This window comes from Chionomys nivalis, chromosome 1, assembly GCF_950005125.1.
Source record: "Chionomys nivalis chromosome 1, mChiNiv1.1, whole genome shotgun sequence".
In the NCBI taxonomy this organism is placed as follows: domain Eukaryota; kingdom Metazoa; phylum Chordata; class Mammalia; order Rodentia; family Cricetidae; genus Chionomys; species Chionomys nivalis.
Genome location: NC_080086.1, coordinates 108,807,349 through 108,825,159, shown reverse-complemented (window position 1 = coordinate 108,825,159; position 17,811 = coordinate 108,807,349). Strand labels below are relative to the sequence as shown.

At 45.2% G+C, this 17,811-nt stretch overlaps 1 protein-coding gene across 19 annotated transcripts in view; it reads right to left on the bottom strand.

The window, feature by feature from the left end:
• Positions 1–17,811, bottom strand: part of Myt1l (myelin transcription factor 1 like) — a 390,358-nt gene that overhangs the window by 141,817 nt on the left and 230,730 nt on the right. For all 19 annotated transcript variants that reach the window (XM_057765426.1, XM_057765434.1, XM_057765408.1 and 16 more), the window contains exon 5: positions 3,310–3,463. The gene's annotated coding sequence lies outside the window, so the exon portion shown is untranslated. The remainder of the gene's footprint in view (positions 1–3,309; positions 3,464–17,811) is intronic.

The following is a 17,811-nucleotide window of genomic DNA, read 5'->3' as shown; positions in this document are numbered from 1 at the left end:
CTTAGGTAGAGTGCTGTGATACTTTCAAGTCACTTTCCAAAGTCCGACCATACCTTCATTAGAGAATTCAGTGCGGTGCGAGTGCTTTGGTCTTTAGGCGCTGGATCTGATATTCATGTGAAAGGAGGGAGGGCTTAATTTTCAAGAGGTTTACAGAAAAATTAGGAGTGATAAATGGACTTCCGGTTCACAGCACCAATAAATGTAAAGTTACTCCACTTGTCTAATCTTTGATCTCATCAGATACAAGTAAAATATTAGGTAGAAAAGACTGAGAAAGCACCCCCCCCATATTTCTATCTGTGTTTTCCCATCCTTCTTGCTTTCTTGTCATCAGTAGTATGGGAGCATGCCATGACATGGTACAGAACATGTAACACACCTGCCTTGCTCTAAGATGCAGCAGCTGTGAACATTTGGGTGCTAATGCTCATGTCTGAGAGGTTGCTGGCTAAGCCCTGAGTGAAGATCATATGCTGAGATGATTCCTAACTTTCTCTTGGTTCCCACTGGCCAGCGCTGAGTGGTGGGATCCCCAGGGAATGATGTGCACTGTAGAGTGATGTGCACTGAGCTTTTGCTCTTCCCCGTTCCTTTCCGATGACACCTGTTTTCCACACTATGGAATTCGACTTTCTTGCATGGTCTAAGCTGGATCACAGGAAAGTCCAGCAGCTATGACTTCTGTGCTCTGACTCTGGGGAAGCTGAGGGTGCTGCTACGGGCCTCCTTCAACCTTGAGGATAACTGCTCTCAAGAACAGCAGCTGGCTGAATCTTACAGCCTGTAGAGAACCTTGGAGAAGCCAGACCTACACACAGGACTAGGAGTGTGCGTGTCACAGGATAACATTCCTATGAGGTCTTAACCCAGGATGCCGTCAGCCTAGACACTGTGGCATGGACTTCAAAGGCAGGATGGAGGCTCTTCTTGTAAAGTAATGGCCATCTTCTTTTGAAGCTACCCATGTCTCCAATTTCTAAACTTTCTTTCTCAATGTGAACCACTCTCTTGCTCTTTATCCATCTTCTTGAAATAGATTTATCCTGTCTCTATTTTTCCTGAAACTCACTCTAGACAAGTTTCTCAACACTGCACTTCCTCCTAAGATCGTCTGAATATTACCACTAGATCAACCATATCTTCAGATCAGCGACAACCCATTTTTCTGCATCTCTCCCATCTAGGGAGAGGTCCAAGGCACAGGAACCAGACTCTCCCTGTGAGGGCAAATCAGCAGCTGCCCCCATCTTTCCCAGAGAAGGTTCGGCACCTAGACGACACAGGTGCCAGGCATCAGAATGTGATGAATATGACCTAGCCTTTCTTTTGGGTGTTTACTGCTTGTGAAAAGACTTCCAGGCAACTGGCTGTATTTAACTTGTGTAACCCACAACCCCATGCATGTTGGAGCAGAAGGGCATCTCCAAAGGGTAGGCCTGCTGTTTGCATGTCTGCTCCTCCTTGCTAAGAGGCATCTGACTTGCCCCCTAACTTCTCCTACTGATAGAGAGATGGGTTGTTTTATTTGGTAGATTTGATTACTTCTACTATGGAAAGTTAAGTCACAATAAATATGCAAATCTTTATGCACATTTTAAACAGTTTTCTGAAACGATAATGTCAGTTCATCTTAGAATATGTAAAAAAACGAAAAGTCTACGTACTTTGTAGTCAAGTATGAGCCCTCCCATTTCTAGGAAGATTCCCGTAGCCTTATCTTTCCCTTTCCTCCGGTGAGACAAAGTCCTAGTGCTGCTTGGCCCTACTTCCTCAACTACCCGCGACGAAACATCATTTAATGTGCTGGGCTTTGGACTGTCTGACCTGCATCCATTTGTCTTCCTTTGAAAAACAAATTCTGATACATTTTCAAAGTCTGTGCCTTTTTAGAGAGTTCTATAATCACAGGCTGATGCAGGGTTCTCTTAGGTGGGAGCTGTCCATGCTCAACATTTTTTACCCTGAACACCCCCTAATTAATTTTAAAAATCAGGATAAAAATATTAAACTTAAAAATTCGTTTATGTTTTGGCATAGGAAAATGTTGCTTAAATTACCCTAGCAAATCTTTAGTTGATATATATTTTTTTAAATCTGCCCTCTAAATTATTTATGTGGCTTTTAGGGGAAAGAAAATACTGAAGAGTATAGAGAAGTTGTAGAAGCTCCTGCCTATGAGTGATAAGACCTAGGACCTGTGACCTTTATTAGCATCCAAAGGCAAGAAACACAAGGCCCCTCAGAACACTGGCTGAGATGAACTGCTTCGGGCTATAAAATGAACAGCTACGGGAAAGGGGGGAAGTAGCTTAGTGTATACACAATTCAGCTTAGCCCCACCCCACGTCCTGTGCCTTGTACAGTCAGCATTGTACAGTCTACTGGGTAAGAGCCACTCTTTCCTGTAAGCTTGCAGTCAGGGTCAGGTGTGAATACACAGACAATGAGCTGTCGGCTGTGTATCCTGGGGATGGTGTCTGTACCGTGGGGTTGCGTCAGTTAATGGATCCTGATTGTCACTAAACCGTCCCTGTGGGAGTCAGTTCCTGTGTCAGGTATGCCCTTCCCCTGGCAGAAGCACCCTTCCATCTGAGGATGGCTCACGGCAGGGAGCTGATACAAATGCATCAACAGAACTCTCCCCCGAGAACAGAAAAATAACCGAACACTTCAATAGAAGACAGAAAGGTAGAAAGTTCTAGAAATTGCATAAGGAAAAGCAAGAGACACTCCCGTGTCTGTAATATTCTATGGGGCAGACTGATGGCATGTGTCTGGAGAGCAGAGTATCCATTCAGAGGTGATGAAAGATCTAGTCCGTGCCCTCTCTCCTCCCTGCCTGACATGCCACGGTGTTCAGAATGTGAGGGTTAGGTTTCTAGTGAAGGCCAAGGAGGTAAAATGTTCCTGGGTCTTCAAAGGCCCTGAAGTGCTCGCTGTGAGAGGGGCAGGGAAGCTTCCACAGGTGTGAACAAGAGACGAATTCCTGGAGGGTGGAGGAAGCTTCCCCCGCCCCCTCCCTAACTTCCAGGGCAGTGACACTCTCCATCCAAGAGGAAGAAGGGGGTCAGACATGAAGGAAAAGGTGAAGAAAGTCCAGCTGCAGTGGGGGCTGACACAGTGGGGTTCCAGGAGACCCAGAGCTGCTGGGCTAGAGGGTCAGTGCCCGGCTGGACACTGGGCAATGTCCCTCATCGCTGATCTGATCTGGAACAACGAGCACTACTCCAAGTTCTGCACACTAACAGTTCCTACCCAGTGTGGAAGCAGGGCGATGCACATCCTGGGGAGACAGATGGCTCTTACCTTGTAGGAAGCCTTCTCTCCCGAGGATGGAGGCAGGGTGACTCCGTGGGCAGGATGCAGGCCCAGAGCCAGCTCTCTCCAGGCTTTCCCTGGTCCTCCCCAGCTTGTAACTGTGGCCAAGTCACTTAATTTCTCTGTGCCTCCATTTCCCCATCTGTAAAAAAGGAACAGCATTAAGCACCTAAGGCTCTCACACACATACCAGTGTCCTCCATGACTAATGACATTTACCTCTTCCAGGGACCAGAATGCCCATGGGTTAAGCATGTCCCTTCATTCAAGCCATTCTTCCTGCTCTGAAACCATCAGGGTCTTCTCTGGCCCCCCGTTTAAGCTGGCACATTCAGGAAACCATCAAAGACCCTGCTTCCTACTTCCTAAGTCTAGGACAGAATCTACCTTCACAGTGGACTTGTGGGTGAGTTCCATGCTAGGATTCACATAAGCCTCATTTACCTGTGATTGCCTCAAAGACTTCAGAGGTTGTTGATCTGAACCTGGGCTAGTGAGATGGCACTTGCTGCTAAGATTGATGATCTGAGTTCAATCCCTGGAACCTACATTGTGGAAGGGCAGAAATGACTTCTGCCAGTTTGTCCTCTGACCTAGTGAGTATGCCATTATACTCACTAGAGGAAGAAGGAAGGCTAAACAAACGGATGGATGAAAGACAGGAAGGCAGGCAGGCAGGCAGGGAGGGAGGGAGGGAGGGAGGGAGGGAGGGAGGGAGGGAGGGATGAAGGAAGGAAGGAAGGAAGGAAGGAAGGAAGGAAGGAGGGAAGGAAGGAAGGAAAGAAAGAACAGATGTTTGAATTTGAACCAGGCAGTTTCCTGGAAGTATGTACCCCCAGGGTTAGAATACTTTAAGGAACATTTTGATATTCATGGTATCCTCTAAACTTTATGCTAATTTCATAAATGAAAAATTAAACCTTGACTCTCAGAGAAGGTATTCCATCTGTCCAAATCTCCCCAGATAGTGGGGACAGTGGCACCTGAAACCCAAGTCTCCCATCAACATGGCAAGCTGTTCACAGACTCCCAGAAGAGTGGAAAAGGCAGACAGAGGAGGTCTGGAGAGGGATGCAGAGCTTTCTGTAATCCTAGGGGAGCCCTGGTGGCTGTCACTGATGTCCCCTAAGTCTGCATTTATCTCTAGCAGCTCAGTGCCACACTCTGCAGTTCCCTGGGGCTGTAACCTTTGGGTTATCTTAAACCTTCACAGATCAAGTGAGAAGAAAGGCGTCTCTCCTGAGAATGGAGAGCTGGCTCTGTGGGCAGATGCCTAGAGATGTGTTTAGAACTTATAAATATCTACATTTCAGTTCCTCAGCTCGACATGGCCCACCTGCCCCCAAAGGATAAATTTACCTTCACTGGGAATTCTCCTGTGAGCAACAGCAAACTCAGTGGACGAGGAAATAAGAAACACAAAGATCATTGACCCAAAGACATCCTTGACCCAAAAACATCCTTGCTTTGGGCCTGGAAGTCAGCATTCCTCCAATTGTGTTGGACCCTAGTGTCTAGGGTGTGGAGCCTTCCCTTATAAACCCCATTCTTTAAGAAGAACAATTTCATCTACATAGACAGCAAATGAATGTGTGTGTACTACTGTCTCCCCAAGAACCAAATCACACTGGACACAGATTTGAAACAGAGAGGCAGGGATGGAGAAGAAAGAAAAGGGGAGTCTGAAAAGCTCACCCTGTTCCCATTGCCTAGAGGAGGAGGCATCCAGTTTAAACTGAGATCATAATGCTGTGACTCAAGTACCCAGGAAAATAATGAATAGTTAAATGATCAAGATCAGACAGAATGGGGTTCCTGTACACCTCACTTACTACTTCATGGTCTGTGTATACTGTTTCATAAGCATGAACTTCCTGCAGTTTTCAATTGCTAAGTTAAACAATATACCAAAAGCATCCAGCTTATTACTGAGTGTTCAATGAATGGCAGAACCTCTGCACACTGTTTTAGTGTGTAAGCATCTCTAATTCTCTGCTGTTCATATACAAGTGTGAGAATATGAAGAGGCAGAAAACCCTTTCTACCAGACGCCTGCCCTTGGGTCTGGAAGAGATGCTTCTGGTGATGAGCAGGAGAGCGCTCACTGGGACTGTCTGCTTGGTCTTCCATAGGACCCTAGCAGCTCACTATAACAAGACAGATAAGAAATTGCTACTCACATCCTTAGTCAAATTTAGAGCAATAAAGATTAAGGCTAGCACAGCCAGTCTTAAAATATGCAGGAAAATAATTTGGGTTATAAGGAAAAATAGGAAGTATGAAAGAAGAGAAAAGGGAAATTCTTTGGTCATTAGAAAAATCTATGATCAACAGCTAGGGTTACCACCAAACAATCAATAAATGATTAAGTCTATAAACAACAGCAAGATAAAAAGGAAAGCAAGTTAATACATTCATGGTATTTCAATTATAACACAAACACTGCCTTTTAGATTCTTCTGAAAAAAGAAGTATTTTGAAAGCAACTAACATTCAACTGAATGTTAGAACATCAAGAAACACACATGCTGATAGCTCATAATGTTTCAAATTAAACAATTAAATCATGTATTAATGAGCGGCAAGCAAACCAATTGTGGTACAGCTCATTTTTGGCAGAAACGAAATTGGATCTGAGATCCCTGCTTGTTAAACTTGTCATATAAAGCACACTCATTTGTGGGTTTTTATTTTGTTAACAAGCTATGCGAGATGACAATTCAGAGGCACAGAAGAATAGGCAAGGACTCTGAGACAGTAAGTTCCTGCCTGAAGGCTGCTAAGCTGACTCAGAGCGGCACACTAGCAAAGGCAGCCAATTGTACCCCAGGGACAGGACCAGGGACAGCAGGCAGAGCTGCTGTTGCCACAGAGAGTGGGAGGAGTCCTGCCTTGTGTGGCCCCATCACAGCCTTCTCTTTTTTGGTTCTTAGTCCATTTTTAAAAATAGTAAACCAGTGGCAGGAATACCTCCCGGGAAATAAAATTCAGGAAAATGAGGTCTCACACCTAATTTATTTCTGTTTATTTGCTTTAGGGAGCCCTTGCTTTCCTGCCTGCCTGGACAGGGTTCTTGGTTCCCTGGGGCTGGGTGGGTCCTGCCCCAGCCAGAATCACATCCTATCTGGGGGACTCATTAATCCCTTCTTGGTCACTCTCCCAGGGTAGCTGGGGGGTCCCTAAAGCAGAGGACCATTCTGGGTGAACCCAAGGCTCTGCATCCAGCTATCTCTTTCCTGGATATTTTTCCTTTGAGGAGACAGCTCTGCATCTCTTCTGAATAAGAACCCTAGTGATTGTCCAAAGCCCTGCATATTGGAAATGCCTCTTCCTCTCTTCAGTAGCAGTCTTAGTGTGACACTGACTTGTTCAAGGGTGGGGGTACGTGTGGCTCTCTTCTAACAGCCACTGCTGGGGCCAATCAGGTTTCTGACTACTCAGAAGCCTCAGCTTTCCTGTGGCCTAAGGACCGATTCTCACTCTCCTCTCGTCCCTGGAATTGTGCATGCCTCTCTCTTTTTGCATTAGTGTTCAACAGCAGCACACTGTGGAATCTGCAGGAACCCCCTCTCAGGCAGGGCTTTAGTCCTGCTCACCTGGGAAGCACCTGCCTGGGACACTGTGGCCTATCGTTAGAGTCCATCCTGCATGAACTCGGAGTGGCCTCTCTCACCAAACTTGCCCTCCCTCCTCTCCTACCATATGCTACTCAGCTCCTCCTTCCTCTGTGCTCTTTCTCTTTTCAGGCAGACAGTACCATGTGGTGCGGTGGTACGGCAGTTTGCTTAACTGTAGATTTTCCCCATGCCAATTTAGTCTTTTATTATTGGTTTCTTTGGGAGAGATTGTCTAGGTATGTGCTGTGTAGCCCAAGCTGTCCTTGAATTTTAGGCAATTCTCATGTTCTTTTCTCCTAAGTGTTGACATTATAGGTATAACGACCATAATGACCATGCTTGGTTACCCTGGCATTAAATCAATTTCTCTCCTCTCTCTCTCTCTCTCTCTCACACACACACACACACACACACACACTTACACACATCTCCTTTCATCTAGACATCACTAGTCTCAGACCAGATATTTACCAAGAATGACCTTGAATTCGTAATCTTTCTGCCTCTGCTTTCCAAGATCTGGGACTTTAGTATTTCTATAGGGATCTAAACCCAGGGACTTGTACAGGCTAGGCAAGGGCTCTACCAAATGAGTTACATTTTAAAGTTGTTCCAAATCCATCTGTCTTCATACTTTGCTCATTTTGAATACTGAGTATGAACTGGATCAGCATTGTGTCAGAAAGTGGACTCTTAATGAGGCTCCCCAAGCAGAAGGTGACACAAAGACACCGCTCCTGAGACAGTATTTAAGTTCAGGGGACAGTCAGAGGGTGGTTGGGCTGCAGAGGGCACCCCAACAGTTAATGAGGGCTGAAGGAAGCAGTTATAAAGGGGGCAATGCTGAAAAGCCTTGTGTATAGCTTGCTGCTGGGTGTAGAGAAGGGAAAGCTGAGTTGGTGTCGTGGAGAGTCTGTTGTCTGAATATGGGAGGAGGCCAGCTGGCTGGATGAGAGGAAGGGAAGCAGCTGAGTGGTGGTGGTCCTTGCCTTTCATCTCACTCGGGAGGTAGAGGCAGGCAGATCTCTTGAGTTAGAGTCCAACCTGACTATAAGTTGGTTCCAAGACAGGCTAAAAAAAAAAAAAAAAAAAAAAAAAAAAAAAAAAAAAAAAAAAAAAAAAAAAAAAAGGGAAACTTCTTGGGTATAGAGGAGAACTTTAGTCAGAGTGTAGAGGTCAGAGTGTAGAGGAGTATCAGTGTCTGCATGTAGAGTAAATCTTACAGTGTGGATATGAAGGTCTATTCCCTATGTGCAGTGAAGAGGTCCTGATGCCCGGGTGTAGTGGAGAGCCAGCTGTGTGTGTACAGGAAGGTCTGTTGTGGGCCTGTGGGAGGGTCCAGTGTCTGAGTATAGAGAGCCTGCTGTCTTCCTTTAGTGAAGGACCTAGTCTATCAGTGGGCCCATGTCTGGATGTAGAACACAGCCTGCTGTCTGCACATGGAGGAAGGCTTGCCCTGTGTGTGTAGACCTGGTCCTATTCTGTGTGCGTAGATGTGGACCTCCTCTTCCAACACAGAAAAAGGTCTCCTGTCCAGGCTAGAAAACCGTCTGCTCTCTGGGTGTTTATCAGAGACCTCTGACAAGGTATAGGTGTTGGCCTACTGTTTGGCTACAGAGGAAGGGTTACTTTCTGGATATTATGGAGGTCTTCCATTGGGGTGACAGAGGAGAGCCTGCTGTGTGAGTGTAGAGGGACTTCAGCTCCCTCCTGTTGTTTGGGTGTTGTGGAGCATCTGGTCCTGGGTACAGGGGAAAGTCTGCTGTTGTCTGGGTAGGGAAGAAGCATACTGTATGGATGCAGAGGAAGATCTGCCTTCTGGGCTTCTGGGCCTGTGGGAGTGTCTGCTGTCTGAATAGAGAGGGTATGTTGTGTGAGTATAGAGCAGGGTCTGTTGCTCATCATGGCAGGGTGGCAGGACAGAAGAGACACACTAAGCAGTTATTTCTCCTGGTGTCTTGCAGACCCATTTCTCTGGGTAGAGTTATTTCAGGCTAGATCTCCCATTGTGTCATAACAACCACGTTCTAATGAATGATGTTTTAGTATGGAGAGCACAAGGCTGCAGCCAAGCTCTGCCCGTTTTGATTTTGTGCTGGTATTTAAGATTTGAATCCATATCCACAGCAGACAATACAAGAGAAGCTGTCGGACTCACATACTTGAGGACTTTGAGCAAAGCAGAAACAAGATGGGAGGGTGCAAAGGGAGACTCCAGGTCAAGGAAACAGAGCAGAGCGCCCCCAAATCGCTCCCTCCCAGGTGTTTGCTATTAACAGCTTTTCTACCAAGGTGCCCAGGCTACTCAAAGGGGAAGAAAATCTTTTAAAAATGATTCTGGGGACAGATGGTATTACCACACAAAATAATGAATTTGGATCCCTGTCTTATACCATATATAAAATGGATCTCAAGTTGGCTTAAGGACACAAGTATAAAGCCTAGAACAATGGCTGAGCAATGAAGAGCATTGCCTGTTCTTCCAGAGGACCAGAGTTTGATTCCAAGCACCCATGTGGCAGTTCACAGCTGTCTACAACTCCTGTCTTAGGGAATCCAACACTCTCTCTTGGCTTCCATAGGCACTGCATGGACATAGTGCACAGAACATACACCCATACACATAAATAAAATGTTTTTTAAAGCATAAGAAGTGCCAGGCGGTAGTGGCACATGCCTTTAATCCCAGCACTCAGGAAGCAAAGGCAGGCAGATCTCTGTGAGTTCAAGGCCAACCCGGTCTACAAGAGCTAGTTCCAGGACAGGCACCAAAGCTACAGAGAAACCGTGTCTCAAAAAACCAAAAAAAAAAAAAAAAAAAAAAAAAGCATAAGAGGTAAAACAAGAAGAAAACAAGAAAAGCAAATCTCATGATTCTGAGCCATAATGTCAAAGAGGAACAGCTGTAGAAGACAATAAATAAACAGATTTTATCAAACTTAAAAGCAATATTCTGAGGTGCACGAGGTATGTGCACCACAGTGGCTGGAGATGTGTCCCAAATACCAGGACTGGACAGCAGGCATCAGGGTTAAAGTCTGTGAATTTTATGGTATGTAAATTATGCTTCAAGCTTTGAAGTATCCCTAAATTCCTTCAAAGAGCACTTGGGATGTTTAGTGGAAATGCTCAACCTTCCTAAGCAACTGCAGACAGGCCCCATTCCTGCCTCAGTTTCATGGGGTCAGGCCCCTTAGGATCTGATTTCTGTTCTCTCCCTACATTTCAGGCTTACTTCAAGTTATTCTGGTGAATTTCCATTGCTGGCCCGTCTATTCATTGGCTTGGTTGCTGCTTCTTAGAAAAGCAGGGGCATCCAATAGCTGTCTTGCTATTGCTACCACCCACCTTGCATTCTGTCTCTGGCCAGCCTTGCAGGGTAGTGCAGCCAACTGGTGTCCCTGAGGTGCAGAAGTGACATGCTTGGTTCACACTTCAGGTTGCGTGGCAGGCTGAGCCAGCTGTGTGAACCACTGGCCACTTCAGGGTGGCAGGCACTCATGCGCATGTACCTCATCAGACCCTGGCGGCAACAACCTTGGTTGAAGGTCAGGATGTTCCAGAGGAGGGAGATAGTGTCATCTCTCATGAGCATTATTCTGAAGGCAGGCTGCCAACCTGTCATTGACTTCTATCTTGTGTTCAATAGCATGGGAGAACTCTCAAGAAAAGGTGTCTGCTCTGGTAGTCGAGGTCTTTGAGGGGGGCAAGGAGCTCTGTCAGGAGGGACCACCCTGATGGCTTCTGTGGTATACTTGTCCACTGTTGCCACAGCCTGTCTGTGGCCTACATTTCTGTGTCAAGTAGCAGGAGCTTCTTCAGGACTCAGCATGGCCTAGAAGCTTTTGTTGGGCTCAGTGACATTCCTTTGATATGGCAGGATCCTCCCCGCTTCTTTGTCTCCACTCCCAATTGCCTAGGAAATAGTAGTTTGCTGCTAAGAGGCTCCCATCACCTCATTGCCCCTTGTAAATGAAAAGGAACCTTTCTGAGAGGGAGAGAAGGCATCCTGCTTTGCATTTGTTTATCTCTGGGGTGGGATGTGCAAGAATCCTGCTTTATTCCCCCCCCACCACCACCCATGGCAGTCAGGAGGGTTAAGCTACTTCACTAACAGCAGAGTGTAGACCTAATATTTTGATAATCAATTTTGTTCTTTGGAGCTACCTTTTTCAGGCATCCTCCAGCTTCCTCCCCTAACAGAGGTTTAATTAAAGCTCACAGCAGCCAGGGCTCTGAGTGAAAATGATCATCTACCCCTGCCAAAAGGCTCTTATTCCAGTGGACATTTGATGCCGGGGAAATTCCATTAACCTATCTACCACTAACCAAGATACAGAAAAGGTGAGTAGACCCCAGGGCCAGCAGGCAACCCCCTGGAAAGACTCTCCTCGACGTCTCTTGGCCTACAACAGGCACTGACTGGTCTTCCTCTTATACATAGCCCAGGGTCTGGTATATAGCCGCACAGCCTGAAGCTCAGAGGTAGAGAGAAGCTATACCTAGCCCCAGTACAGCCAGTGAGGCAGGACCCCGCCAAGGAAGAGGAAGGGAGCTGAGAAGATTTGGAGCTGGTGACCCAGGGTGAGAAGCTGCAGTGGATGGAGCTCCCGGCACAGGAAGGGGATATACTTGGAATTTCCTCAACTGGGAGGAGATGGAAGCATGGAGCACCACTGAGGAGCACAGGTGGACAGGGTAGCTTTGGGCAGCCAGAACTCAGAAGATTAAAAGGTCAATAAGAAATCTGGACAAAGGGATATTGGATAACTTGGAATTGGCAGTCCTAAAATAAAAACTGTTTTAGGGTTTTGTTGATCCTGATGCAACAGCAGCCCCAGGGGCCTCCATTTCCAGAAATGTTGGGTTTTCTCATGCTTTCTCTAGACCTGTCCCCACTGGATACCTCTGGGAATGGCCACAAACAGACAAGAACGTGATCCTCAATGTACAACACCATGATGATCTCCGTGTCTTGCGATCCAGGTTTGCTCCTGTTTGCTAAATTATTAACTGGTCCACTCCACCCATCAGTCTGAGATAGATGTTACATCAGATGTAACACCAGACCACAGACAGCACACAGCACAGTTAGGGTCCAGCTACAGATGATGTGTGACTCCAAGGTCACAAAGCTCCCGGCTGTCAGACAGAGGCCAAGTGGAAAGTTTCACAGCTACCTACTGGGGCTGACGGCATGGCCAGACTCATTATTAACTGTTTCCTTCAGTGAACCATCTACTTAGAAGGGAGATTGCCATGATTTTAGTTCAGCTTTAACCTAATAAGGAAGAGTTGCCATGATCTACTTGGCAGTTGGTGAACTTGGCCCATGCCAGGCAGTTTGGGTTCTGTGGAACAAAACAAGTCACTGTCCTCATGGTCTCTAGCAGACGAGACAACAGCACAGACATGTGGTGCTTGAAGGGAGAAGTTCTGAGGGACATTATATGAAACAAATAACAAAAGACAAGGATGGGCTACTGGGATGGCATTGAGGACCTGGGGACATGGGCAGGGACAGGTTCTGTCCTACCCTGAGCAAATATGGGCAGTATTTGGCATCGTACTCCAAGTTCTTAGGTCTATGACTGTCAGTTTAGACAGCGTCTGACCCAGTCCTGCTGTGTGTGGTGGCTAGTCTATGAGACAGATGCTTTGGAGTTTAGGAAACATGCATGGAACAGTTAGCAGAACATGCAAGAAAAACACAGTTCTTACAATCAGGAGTCAGAAAAGAGATTGTTTACTGGAGGACAGGAAGAAGAAGGAAAAGGAGGAAGCAAGAGAAGAAGAAATATAAACAATATGCACACCTATCTGTGGTTATTCACATCATGTGAAAACAGAAGACAAGTAAGGACCAAATACTTCAGGGTCTGAGAAAGCAGGACTCCACAGTCTGTATTACTCCCAGAACCTTCTCCCAGGCATCTATTACAGCACCCCACTAAGCTCTGCTCCCACCACTCAACTGATAAGCATCACATTCCGGCTCTTCACAGCAACAACTCCTATTCTTGGTACAGTTACTGTGACCAAAGACAACTTGTAGAAGACATAATTTGTTTTGATTCATGTTTAGTAGGAGAATCCATAGTGGCAGGAAGGCATGGCAGCAGGTGTTCAGAGCAGAAAGTGGAGATATCACACCTTCACCCTCACACAGAAAGTAGAGGAGTGGGCAGGGGCGTAGGACTGGACAGTGTGTAGGGCTATAAACTTTCAAAGCCCACCCAGTGACATACTTTCTCCAGCAAGGCTCCTCCACAAAGCAGCCCCACTAACTGGGGGCCAAGTGTTCAAATATGAGCCTCTGGAGGACAAGTCTCATTTCAATCACCACGGATACTGCCAGATTGCTGGGTGTGTTAAATGAATTGACAAAAACATCCAGTAGGTAGGTAAAAGGTCCGAGCCCACTTCTGGGCTCTAAAACATACCCAAACTCACCAATCCTTGAACTCTAAAACCTGCCAACCCATGATCATGAAAACCTACCAATCTAGTATATAAATCAAGAAACACTAATTTTCTATATCTGTGCAAATTAAGATAGCGTAACTAAGCGGAGTTCTTTCTTTGAGGCATGCCATGGCCATCCCTAGAATGAGGCTGAGCAATTATTATGAAAGCTACAGAAGACCTTGAGACTTCTCAGTGACAGTTGTCTTTGAGCTACGTACACTGCTGTAAGCAACCCCAGTAGACTCACTGGTTCAACACTCTGGACTTGGGCAGAGTCTTTTCTTTAGTCTGTTTGTGTCCTTTCCGGCTGGGGTAAGTAGATACTTCTTTATGACTTCCCCTGAAAATCCTGTGACAGCAAATTTTATGTGCAAATTATAAGTGAAAAGATTATCAGGGTACGAAACTGTAATATGAATATATAACCCAGACTCACAAATGAATATTTGCAGGCCAACACATGTTGATACTGTCACATGGAGGTCAGGCTTATACTATGCATTAGCATTCAAACTTTCTTCAGGTGCTGCTGTTAGCAATGCTGTTGTTTTTGAGGAGACCCCAGATACTGATACATTATCTTGATGGTATTAAATAGTGAGTATAAAAGGAGGCTAGTTAACTATATCCGTTTGGTGTGGGAGAATTGTCTGTATTCTGTCAATCATGCTTTAAATAAACGCTGATTGGCCAGGCAGGAAGTATAAGTGGGTCAACCAGATAGGAAGTAGAGGCGGGGTGATGAGCACAGGAGAATGCTGGAAAGGAGGAAGCCTATTCCTCCCATTCCTGCCCAGACTCCGAAGAAGCAACATGTGATCTGCCCTGGCTATGAAAGGTACTGAGCCACATGGCTAGCATAGATAAGAATAATGGGTTAATATCAATTACAAAAGCTAATAAGAAGACTGCGCTAATGGACCAATCAGTTTTATAACTTATGGAGATCTCTTGTGTGATTTTCTTTGGGGCTTGCCGGCTGTGGAGTATCAGGTGGGACAGAAACCCCCACAAGCAGGCCCCCTTATGTTACATCCCTTATCTTAAGGTGTTGATTGTAGGTTTGTATACAATGTTGGATCTGTTAGGATCGAGGAAATTCTTGGAGACAGGCTAAATAACTTCACTTGACATTTTGAGATACCCAAGGATGTTTGGGAGCCAGAGGGAGGAACTTATGGTTTAAATATGAAATGCCCCCCTAGGTTCATGATTTGAACATCTGGGATCTTGGTATTGCTCTCTTCTACTATGACTCAAGTTTGTCTGGAGACATAAGTTAGAGCCAGCTTCATGGAGAGAGTTGGACACCATCAGCAGTTTCTGCCACTAACCTCATTCTTTGTTTCAAGATCATTATTCTTTTCCTTATTATTCTTAATTCCATATTTCTTATTCTCACTCTCTACCTCCTGCCTCCTCTTTTTTAGGATCTTGCTGTGTAGCTTGGATGGACCATCATCTCAGTCTGGGATTCCCACTGCAGACTAGGCCAGTCTAGAGTTCACAGTCCTTCTGCCTCTATTTCCTAAATACTTGGATAATGGGTATGTACCAAAATGCCAACTGCATTTTTAAGAAAATAAAGATTTATTTTGGCTCATTATAACAGAGCGTTCAACTCATGGTGACTTGGCATCATGGCATTGTGAACATGACAGTGGGAATCCGTGCAGGCTGAGGAGGTTACTGACTGCATGGTCAACTGGAAATGTAAGAGGTGGGGGAAAAGAGAGCCAATGAGGTACATGTGGATACTAGATATCTCAGTGTATCCCTTAAAGACACACACACGCACCACACATATATACACACACACCACACACACATACCACACATATACACATACACACCACACACACACACACACCGCACACACACCACACATACACACCATACATACACACACCATAACACACCACACATACACACATACGACACATACATACACTATATACACACACCACACATATACACACACCACACACATACACACACCATATACACAAACCATACACATCACACACATACACACACACCACACATATACACACACCACACACATACACACACCATATACACACACCACACACATACACACACACCACACATATACACACAGCACATACACACCACACACACACCACACATACACACACCACACACATACACATACGCACACACCACACAAAATAGTTCTAGTTACTGGGGACCAAGTTACATAAGCTTAAGGGTGGCATTTCATATTCAAATCATGTAAGCTCTTTCTTCTGGTTCCCAAACACTCATGGTCTTCTCAAAATGTCAAAAGCATTTAGCCCATTTCCAAGAATCTCTCAATCTTAAGAGTTCCAATGTTGTCCACAAGTCTAAATTTCAAGTCCCTTTTGAGACTCAAGGCAAACTCATAGCTCAGAGCTCCTGTAATTTTTGTAAATTAAATATTCCCAGTATATAAGGGCATAAAATATATACTCCCATTTCAAAAGGGAAAAATCTGGGAACACAACGAGGAAGAGTGAGAGCAACATGAAATGAGAACACAGCAGGACAAGCACTAGGTGTTACAGCTCCATGACTGGAATGGGGGCGTGCAGTGTCATGGTACACATGGTAGCAGGCTTGAACATGTGTGTCCCTAATGGCTTTGCCATTTGCAGACCATATGGTCTCTGTCTTGGGCTAGCTCTTCTCAGTACCTGTGAATTTTCTTGGCAGTTGTTTTATGTTTCTATACTGGCTAGTATCCCGGGGTCTCCACTGTGGCTTAGGTTTTAACCTTATGCTTTACTTTGGTATCTATCTATCTATCTATCTATCTATCTATCTATCTATCTATCTATCTATCATCTATCTATCTATCTATCTATCTATCTATCTATCTATCTATCTATCTATCTATCTATCTATCTAATCTATCTTTCTTTCCTAAAGGGCCTCTGACCCTGCTGCACATTGCCTGGTCCTCCAGGCTTTTCTTTGTGCTATTGATGTGAAGCCTTCTTGACCTTGTCTCTAAAACTAGCTTCATTTGGATGATGCCAATGTCTGTCACCAGCTCATATTGGGCTCCCCTGCTCCAGCAGTGAGAGAGTAGTTGGGTGAATGGAGCCAGGACAATGCTTCTCTAAATGAAATTGTATAAGCAGAATGTTCTGGCAGATCACTCTTCTCTGTCTTTTGCACTACTCTTAAGCTTGTCATGGGTGGGGTCTGGCCAATTTCTGAAATGCCTCAGAGACATCTTTTCTACTGTCCCAAAGCAAAAATGATGCTAGTAACTTTAATAATCAAGCCTTCTTTGTCCACAATTTTTAACACCTTTTCTGACTAGACTGTACGCTTTCCACATCTTTCTGGTAGATTTTTTTCCAGCCCCCGATTCCCAATATAAATATGACCAAAAGAATCTAGAAATAACCCACCATAATCTAAATTTTGGATTTCCTCAAAAATTTCTCCACCATATTAGTGAGTCTGTTTCCTTTAAAGTCAGTTTTCTGGAAGATCTTAGGACACATGAAAAGAACTTTTGTCAAACTGTATCTTGCATGGCTGCTAGCCAGATTTGTTCTCTACTGAAATATTGTAGGTACAGCCTTCACTGGGCTCATATCCACCAGCAATCTTGTCTACTGAACACCCAGCTCAGCAGCCCAGTAAGGGATCTGGGCCATTCTAGCACTTTTTCAGCTTCCATTTCCGATTGTTTGAAACCCTTCCTACCAGCTCCAGAGGTTTAAGAGCTACATGGCCAGCTGTCATCTGTCACTGGTCTCCTTCGTGTTCTTGTCAAGAACAACTTACAAGAGAAAAGATTTGCTCTGGGTTGGGATTCCCGTGGACTTAGCACATGGATGTTTGGTCAAGTGTACCTTGGTAGATCATAGTGGCGCAGCATGTGTGAGAAGGTAAGAGTAGGTACTACATGCCATCCAGGAAGCAGAGAGCCATGTGCGTTTTTGAATGTGGCCTCACTTCTGTCTGATACTAGTGTGGCTTTAGCTCTGTCTCTGAGAAGTTTCCCAAGAGAAGTTAATGCAGGGTGTTGCAGGAAATACCTGCTACTAGAAGGCGGAACTGAGATTTGGGGGTATCTATTAGCCAGTTTATATTCTGGGCCAGTATCTCGGTTGTGCTTATGACTGGCTTCTCGGGAGTATATTATGTCTAAGCATCTCAAATCAGAACTCCCAAGAGTGCCTGCATGCATTTTTCACGATTGTTCTGCGGAGTCCTGGGATCACAGGTTTCTCTCAGGAAACTCAGTTTTATGTTCAAATATGAACACAGAAGACTTCATATTGCTCTCCTGGAAATTCAGAGCATGCAACAGAGTTGCTAAGACAGGGAATCCTCTGCTAGAGAATAACGTGTGTGATGATAGTGGGGATAAGGTACCGAC